Below are 8876 nucleotides of genomic sequence, written 5' to 3'. Positions count from 1 at the left end.
CCTGTGCGCCGTCGCCGCCGCCGGCGAGCTTGCGCCCCGGCTCGCCGTGCCCCCCTTCCCCGTTGGCCGCAGACGAGCGCCCGCTGCGCCAGTTCGGGCGGGTGCCCAGCGCCCGCTAACACCGAAACCACTCTGGCCACTGGTGCCAATGACATGGGGGCCCCACGGCCCCAGAACGTTTTATTAAAAAAAGGAATTAAAATTAATAATAATAAAAATAATTAATTAATTAAGGAATTAATTAAGTTAATTAATCATAATTAGATTAATCAAATTAACTAATTAGTCTAATTAAACTGTGATTAGTTTAGCTAAAACCTGATTAGCCTAAACAGGGTATGACAGGTGGGCCCCGCTGGACCCACACGTCAGTTTGACCAGTCAACGCCCCTGTTGACTGCTGACGTCATGATGATGTCAGCAAACACTGTTTTGGATAAGGTTGGATTTAAATGAATAAATAAAATCAGAAAATGATTTAAATCTTTAGAAAATCATATCTTTTAATCCGTAACTCGGATGAAAATACTTTCTACATGAAAGTTGCTCAGAACGACGAGACGAACCCGGATACGCAGCCCGTTCGTCCACCACACACCTCTAACATACCAAACACGCAACTTTCCCCCTCCGGTTCATCTGTCCAAAAACGCGAAACCCCGGGAATACTTTCCCGGATGTTTCCCCCCTTCATCGGTATCACCTACTACCGCGATTGGGCACACCTAGCATCGTTACTTGTCATGTCATGCATCGATATGCATTTGTTTGCATTGTATTCATTGTTTCTCCCCCCTCTTCTCTCCGGTAGACTACGAGACCGACGCTGCTGCTGCCCAGTTCGACTACGGAGTTGACGACCCCTCCTTCTTGCCAGAGCAACCAGGCAAGCCCCCCCCTTGATCACCAGATATCGCCTATTCTACTCTATATTGCTTGCATTAGAGTAGTGTAGCATGTTACTGCTTTCCGTTGATCCTATTCTGATGCATAGCCTGACATTGTTGCTACACCTGTTGATACCTTACCTGCAATCCTAAATGCTTAGTATAGGATGCTAGTTTATCATCATTGGCCCTACATTCTTGTTAGTCTGCCTTGCTATACTATTGGGCCGTGATCACTCGGGAGGTGATCACGGGTATATACTATACATATATACATAATACAGATGGTGACTAAAGTCGGGTCCGCTCGAAGAGTACCCGCGAGTGATTCACGGATTGGGGGCTGAAAGGACCTTTGTCCCGATGGCCCTCTGTGTGGATCTTTGTGGCGGAGCGACAGGGCAGGTTGAGACCGCCTAGGAGAGAGGTGGGCCTGGCCCTGTTCGGCGTTCGCGGACACTTAACACGCTTAACGAGATCTTGGTATTTGATCTGAGTTGGCTACGAGCCTATACGCACTAACCATCTACGCGGGAGTAGTTATGGGTATCCCGACGTCGTGGTATCAGCCGAAGCACTTCAGACGTCAGCGACGGAGCGGCGCGCGCCGGATTGGAACGTAAGCCTGCTCTTGTATTAAGGGGGCTAGTTCTGCTTCCGGCCGCCCACGCAACGTGCAGGTGTGCTATGGGCGATGGGCCCAGACCCCTGTGCGCTTAGGTTTAGACCGGCGTGCTGGCCTCTCTGTTTTGCCTAGGTGGGGCTGCGACGTGTTGATCTTCCGAGGCCGGGCATGACCCAGGAAAGTGTGTCCGGCCAAACGGGATCGAGCGTGTTGGGTTATGTGGTGCACCCCTGCAGGGAAGTTAATCTATTCGAATAGCCGTGATCTTCGGTAACAGGACGACTTGGAGTTGTACCTTGACCTTATGACAACTAGAACCGGATACTTAATAAAACACACCCTTCCAAGTGCCAGATACAACCGGTGATCGCTCTACCTCAGGGATATGAGGAGGGGATCGCCGGGTAGGATTATGCTATGAGATGCTACTTGGAGATGCTACTTGGAGGACTTCAATCTACTCTCTTCTACTTGATGCAAGACGGTGGCTGCGAGAAGCGTAGTCTTCGACAGGACTAGTTATCCCCCTCTTATTCTGGCATTCTGCAGTTCAGTCCACTGATATGGCCTCCTTACACATATACCCATGCATATGTAGTGTAGTTCCTTGCTTGCGAGTACTTTGGATGAGTACTCACGGTTGCTTTCTCCCCCCTTTTCCCCTTTCCTTCCTTTCTGGTTGTCGCAACCAGATGCTGGAGTCCAGGAGCCAGACGCCACCATCGACGACGACCCCTACTACACTGGAGGTGCCTACTACTACGTGCTGCCCGCTGATGACGACCTGGAGTAGTTTAGGAGGATCCCAGGCAGGAGGCCTGCTCCTCTTTCGATCTGTATCCCAGTTTGTGCTAGCCTTCTTAAGGCAAACTTGTTTAACTTATGTCTGTACTCAGATATTGTTGCTTCCACTGACTCGTCTATGATCGAGCACTTGTATTCGAGCCCTCGAGGCCCCTGGCTTGTATTATGATGCTTGTATGACTTATTTATGTTTTAGAGTTGTGTTGTGATATCTTCCCGTGAGTCCCTGATCTTGATCGTACACATTTGCGTGCATGATTAGTGTACGATTGAATCGGGGGCGTCACAAGAAATTCATCAAATGAAAAAAGGGACCACCTAGGACATCTCACCAACAGCAAAAAAATGCTAAAAATGCCGCGAGACAAAAAAAACTTCAAATGATATAACATAGTAGGTTCGTTGAAAGTGTGAAAAACCATAATTTGTTTTGTAAGTTTAACCATTTATAAAAAACACCTTGAAGTTCAAATTTAAATAATAGGGTGGTTTAATGTTTATTACAAACCCGTGATTTTCCCCGTTACTTTAGAATAAACAAAGAAGTTCAAAAATAAAAAATGGAGTAGTTCTAACAGTTTATAAAAAATTGTGTTTCTACATTTTACTAACAAATTGGAGAAGTTCAAATTTAAATAACATAGAAGTTCAAAAATGTTTATTCCAAAACCAAGAAGGTCAAATTAAAAAAATCTAGTAGTTTAAAAAGTTTGTAAACCATGTATTTGCCCCTGTTTTTTAAGATCTAGAAGTTCAACTTTAAATACTTGACTAGTTTGATATTTATTACATAACTAGGACTTTTCCTGTTACTAGTGAATAACACCAAGAAGTCCAAAACTAAAAAAACATGAAGTTGTTTAATGTTTATAAAAACTCAGATTTTCCCCAATGCTAAAGATTAAAACCAATAAAAAGTAGAGCGGTTCAATGTTTCTAAAAAACTCAGATATTTTCCCGTAACCAAGAGAAGTTCAGATTGATAACTGTGAGAAGGTCACATACTACACGGTATGCATTTTGTATTAAAAAAAGAATGAAAAAAGCAAAGGCTGAAAGATTTGTTGCTACAAGTTCAAGTGCTCAGCCCGAGAAAATTAAAAAATTCGTGTGAGAGAGGTTGAACAAAAATACGTGACCGAAATTCAAGGTCAAAACAGCGGGAAGGTTTGTTGCAAGAAGTTCAAGTGCTCCGTCCGGGGAAGTTCAAAAATTCTTGCAAGAGAGGTCCAGCTTGTATTTCCATGTTCGAAAACACAAAAAATAAATTGTTTTTTTGCATTTTAAAATAATTCTCTCAACCACAAAGAAGTTCAATTATTGTTTGGGAGCAATTTGATTTCAAAAAGAAAAATAATAAAAATTCAAATTATAAAAATGGAAAAAGTTCATGTACTACATGGTGTGTGTTTAATATGAGAAAAATAAATTTAAAAGGCAAGGTGATTTTTGTTGTTGTTATAAGTTCAAGTCCTCGATTGGAGAAAGTTAAAAAAATTATTGTGAGAAGGGTTTGTACAAAAGGAAATCATTTGTGTAACACTAACGAATGGATGCAAAAAATTACAAACGAAAATACGTCACAGAAGTTCAACGTGAAAGCAGCAGGAAGTTCAACTACTGCATTGAATGAATTTTAGATGAAAAACTTTTAAAACCGCCATGAGTATGAAAAAATGATCAACACGGGAAAGTTGCGTGTTTACAGCAGCTTTCCATCGGTATATCACTTGCTCAATTCCGGTGAGGGGATGGAGAGCTACAAGCAAAAAAAACACGTGAAAAACAGAGTGAAGTTCAAGTAGGCATGCCGAGAAGTTCAAGTTCTTCACGCGGTGCATTTTTGAAGAATCTGTTTCGCCATAAAGGCAGGACGAATGATCTCGCCGTTTTCGAAATTACTTGGAAACAGCTAGGAATCAGAGAAAACCATCAACATGAAAAAGTTTTGCATTTTCCATAGCTTTTCAACAGTATATTATTTTCCCCATTCCGATAAAGTTTGTACAAATTACGGCGAAGATACCTTTTTAGCTATTTTCTAAATTGTCTTAAAACCGTAAGGAATTGCAAGAAACAATACATACAAAAAAGTTTTGCATTTCCTCAAGCTTTCCAACGCCATATCATTTGCTGCGTTCAGACACATGGTTTAAAAATTAGCTCGAAAATACGAACTCGATGGAACTTTTACCATTTTCTAAATTACTCTTAAACCGTTCAAAATTAGAAAAAACTTTCAACATGAAAAAGTAGCACATTTCCATAAACTTTCCAACACCATATCATTTGCCTCGATTGGATTAGTCGTTTAGAAATGACATCGAAAATACCAACTCGGCTGTTCGGTTTGCGAAATTTTACGTTTTTCCAAATTACTCTTTAACCATAGGGAATTAGAGAAAACTTTCAACATATGAAAGGAGCGGTTTTGCTGCAGCTTTCCAACGCCATATAATTTGCCTCATTCCGGTAAACAGTTTAGAAATGCAATCAAAAATATTATTCACATTTTTTGTATGAAGAAAAAATGGTTTTCAAAACTGCTCTTAAACCACTTACATTTAGCCAAAAATTTAAGTTGGGTCATGATACTCGTGTCCATAGCTTTCCAACGGTATATAGCAAGCCCCATTTGGGCAATGTTGGCGGAAGTTCAACCTTGCATAGGGGGAAGTTCAGGTCGAACAACCGAGGCGGTAAAATTGCAAAAACGCAAGTTCATCATGATCCGAGAGAAAAATCCACCTATGAGAGAGATTCCTATTTAAAATGGGAGTTTAGTTGCTAAAAACCGTTTGTAGATTACACTCACGTCACATAGAACACGACTAACCAGAATAATTCACGCGGAGAGGCACGGTTGCGAAGATAGCCCGAAGGTTGGGTTCCTACAAAGGGAAGTTCAGGCGTGTAACTCAGGAAGTTCATGTTGTGATTAGAATAATATTATGATCCCGTGTTCAAAATAGTGTTTATGAATATATATATGTGTGTGTGTGTGTGTGTGTGTGTGTGTGTACTATTATAGAAGGGAAAACATAGGTTCGGTTTTGCATTCTTATAGAAAAATAGAACTGAGCTGTGTGTCATCTTGAAAAAACAAACATAACTTGGGCTGCTGATGTTATAGACAAGCTAGGTTGGGAGGCCCAGAGGCCACTTGATACCCGCTGGATCCAGGAAACGTTGAAACATGTCATGGGCTGCCTATGTTAAACAACAAAACCTAGGCCATGGACCTGGTAGGCCCGGGACTATCAGCCTCTCGATGAAGAGTTGTCTCTTGATTCCTCTTGTTTTCCTGACCATGTTGGGAATGACAGACGGCGGCGCCGCGGCGAGCGCACCAAGGCGGAGAACAACGTTGATACCTCGGACCGAACGAACCGGAGCGGGGGAAGACGCAAGCGGAGGGGAGTACGAGGGTTGACTTGTTTGGGTACAGGGTTGGCCGGTGGAGCTGTCGCCACTGGACAATGTGTGGGAGTAGAGGGATGGCCTAGCCAACGCTATAGGCTATGATGGCCAACCACTGTATAGGAAGAGGACGAAAGATTGAACAAAATAAAGAAATACAAATGGATAGGTGGTTGTTGCCATATGTCTGTGTACGAGACCTACTGGGTCCACCTAAGAAGGGGAATATGTTGGGAGGAAGGAGATTCAAAGCACGGCAGCCGAGTGAACTAGTTTTTTGAAACGAACAAGTGAACTAGTTACATACATAAGCAAATAGCCACTAAAAAAGCAAACAGGTTAATGGGTTATTAGAAGAAATATTTCGGATAAAACAGATAATTACGACACATAGGCTAATGCATGAAACACTCAGATGATAAAGATGCTTATAAATAGATAAAGTACACCATCTAGACCTTCCTCGCACGCTTGGTCATGACGCTACGGTTGTCCGTGTACTCGTCGGTTACGGGAAGCAGACACGCCCTCATGTCCAAGATCCGCATGTACATGTCGTAGCATGTGTATGCGTCCTTGGCCTTGTAGGTTATGTGGGCTAGATTAAGAGGAAGCTCCCATGTGTTCAGGTCCTTGGTATCATTGTCTTCTTTCATGTTGGCGTAGCAGGGGTCGATGATGGTCTCGGCGAGGTCAACCACGGAGTCCTTCTCCTGCCCGTTGCCTATGATCTTGTATTGCTTCTGGATGTCGACAAGCTTGTTGCACCAGATGGACGAATCGTTTCGTTCTTCCTTCTCTCCACCTTAGCGAAAGTGCAGTTGCGCTGCCGATGAAACGAGTGAATGCTCCAGAACCTCTGATGGCCCTACAGCAGTGGTAGACGAGAACCTTGTCCCGCACACATACCTGGGTGTCCGCGGTCCACTGGTCCCTGTCAGGAGATGAATGGATGGGCACAAGGTCTAGTAATGTGACCTTGTGCTTTCTCGTCCTATAGGTACTGCTTGAACTCAGCGAGGCAGAGCTTCACTGAGTCCAGATCATTGGTGTACATCTCATTCAACTTGGTGCAGCCATGGGACTTAATGGTGAACTCAAAGGTGAACTCGTTGATGAAGTCCATATCCAGCAGGCTCACCCCTCGGATCGCCATTGGATTCTCTTCAAGTGAACGAATGGATAGGCGGCGGCAGCAGTTCGTTTTTCAGCTCTTGGGGAACTGAATTCAACAGTAAACTGAGTGTGTACAGGCGACAACAGTTACTACCCCTCCCTCGCCCGCTGCACGCCCGACAGAACATGCACCCTCGGCGCATTCAAACGCCTCCATTAAGAAATCTATTCCGGCCACATGTCGGTTTGCGAGAGGGTTTGTATTGGTACTGTAATAACAAGTGTTAGTGGTCACTTTACTTAAATTTAATTAGCTTTAATAAAAATATACATATGAAAACAGGGTTTAGATTATCCCGAACATCTCGCTACCTAGACCAATGTACTCTAATTTGAATTCAACATAAAATGGTACACATATTTGAATTGGAGATCGTATGGTACATGCAATTCATAGTGAAATATGATTACTGTTATATGCATGTTTTTTGTTATCAAGATAATATTTAAATGATTGTATAACTTGACAATAATCGTATTCAAATAAGGAAAAATGATTCAAATTTAGTCCATATGGTAGACGATAATATATATGTTCATAGGGTGGAGTAAAGTGTTCATATATGATGGAAGATCAAAATGTAGGACTACATCCATTGTAAACCGCAAGGTCACCTAATGATATATCCGAATTCAACATAATGTGGATTCAAAAATTGAAATCCGAGATCCTGGCATTTGTAAGCATATAAAAAGGGACATGACTCTTTCTTTTGGTGGGAATTGATTTGTTTTTGTTGATGTTGAGGGAAGTGCGAATCGATTTGGTACTATACAGGGTAATCTTGTTCTCACGATTTTTTTACATTTTTCTTATACGTTTTTCAATGGAATTTATAGCAATATAGTAAAAGGGGACATGACTCTCTTGTGTCTTGTATGAATTTTTTTTTGTACACTTTAAGTTTGTTCTGCCGAACAAGGAATCTGCGCCTTGTTATCCCGAAATTTTCAAGCTCGAGTATCTTTTGTCTCATCTGCATTGAAACTCCTGCCTCTTCAACCCGTGCCATGCCTTGTTATCCCGAAATTTCGACGTGCGCAAAAACTCCCTCCTCATCCGAAATCGGCCCCGCAGTCCAGACACGTGAAATCCCCCTTCTACCCCTCAGCCGGAAATGCCGTCTCGGCGTCGCGGTGTCAAAACCGGTGGGGGTACGCTGGTAACTTACCCTACATTTCGGACAAGCGTGTCCCGAAGCCATGGCTCCCCTACCTTCCCCTTCATCCCCCCATTCATACACCGAGGCTGCCAAAACCCGCAAAACCCCATGCTCCTCCGTCGGCCTCCCGACCGCCGCCCAGCCGGAGACTCTTCCCTGACGATGTCGTCCACCGCAACAGCTCGCCGTCCCTCATCCACCGCACCGGATGAGGATTCGTCGTCGATCTCACCGTCCCGCCAAATCAGCCGCCCCGTCCTCCACCTCCTAGGAGCTGCCCTGACGTTCGCCTCGTCTATCGCGCCACCTCCATCCCCATAGCGCCACCTTGATCTGCCCCATCGGAACCACAACACCCTCACCAATTCCTTTGATGAAGCCGAGGCCAACTTAGAGCCACCAAGGAAGTTCTGCACTCATCGCTGCATTTTATCTTTTATTCGATCTCACGGGGCTGCCAGTGCTTGATACCGAGCAGCCATGGCGGGTCTCCATCGATGGCGCCGTCGTCGGCCACTTCATCCACGGCGTATCTCCTCCATGTCGTTGCTTCCTCGGCGGCGACTTCCACACCAGCACTAGCTGCAGCTGCTCCGGCTCTTGCTCGCGCTGCTGCTGCTCCGGCTATCGCTCGCGCTACGGCTCTGTTCTTGCTGTCGGTCGCACTGCTGCACTCCTCTTGCTTTCGTTTGTGGTGCTGCTCTGCTCTGCTATTGATGTTGGTCGCGATCTTGCTCCGCTCTTTCTCTAGTTCGTCCTACTGCTTTGCGCTTGCTCTCGCTTGCGCTGCTGCTGCTGCTG

Source organism: Triticum dicoccoides, chromosome 2A (assembly GCF_002162155.2).
Source record: "Triticum dicoccoides isolate Atlit2015 ecotype Zavitan chromosome 2A, WEW_v2.0, whole genome shotgun sequence".
NCBI classification, from domain to species: Eukaryota; Viridiplantae; Streptophyta; class Magnoliopsida; order Poales; family Poaceae; genus Triticum; species Triticum dicoccoides.
The sequence above is the reverse complement of the archived record's forward strand: the minus strand, read 5'-3'. Positions refer to the sequence as shown.